Raw genomic sequence first — 806 nt, 5'->3', positions numbered from 1 at the left:
AGAGAGCCAATGTTTATTATTCTAAATTATTAACTTTTCTTTCTAAATTTCCTCACCTATAATTGAGAAATGCTTTGGAAGACAGGCCTGGTGATCTGCTTCCAAAAGGTCACAGTCTTAAAAACTCTATGGAGCAGTTCTACTCTGCACACCTGGAATCACCATGAGTTGTAATTGATTCGATGGCAATAATAACAACAACAACAATAACAATATCTCATAAGACTATTTTGAAGATAAAATAAATAACATATTTATATCACCTAAATCATGTAGTATTTTTTTAGACACAATAACTATTAGATAGCTCATATTATACCTCAGAGATAGCAGAAGCCTGGAATTTGACCAAAACTCTCCCCAAGAAAACCAAACCCGTTGTCCATTGTGAGGTAATTCCAATTCATAACTACCTTGTAGGACAGAGTAGAACTGTCCCATAGGGTTCCAAGACTGTGAATCTTTAAGGAAGTAGACTGACCCATCTTAATCCCACAAAGTATCTGGTGGATTTGAAGCTCTAACCTTTCAGTTAGCATTCAAGCTCTTAATGACTGTGCCACTAGGGATCCTTAGAACTTGATCAAAAAGTCTGCTAAAATCACTCTGTGATATGCTATGGTTGTGTGTAGGGGTGGGTCTGATCAAGCCTAAGATGATACAACAGACATTAGTCAGCTGAACATACAACTCCACATTTAATACATGTGGAAATTTGTTCAATGATCATGGTGAATTGCAAAATAACAATGGTTTGAAGTGAGTACGGTTATGCATTCACCTGTCTATCTCTCCATATTTTTTGA

Source organism: Orycteropus afer, unplaced genomic scaffold (genome assembly GCF_000298275.1).
Source record: "Orycteropus afer afer isolate SDZICR_OR568_19922 unplaced genomic scaffold, OryAfe1.0 scaffold00921, whole genome shotgun sequence".
Taxonomy (NCBI): domain Eukaryota; kingdom Metazoa; phylum Chordata; class Mammalia; order Tubulidentata; family Orycteropodidae; genus Orycteropus; species Orycteropus afer.
This window is presented reverse-complemented; position numbering follows the sequence as displayed.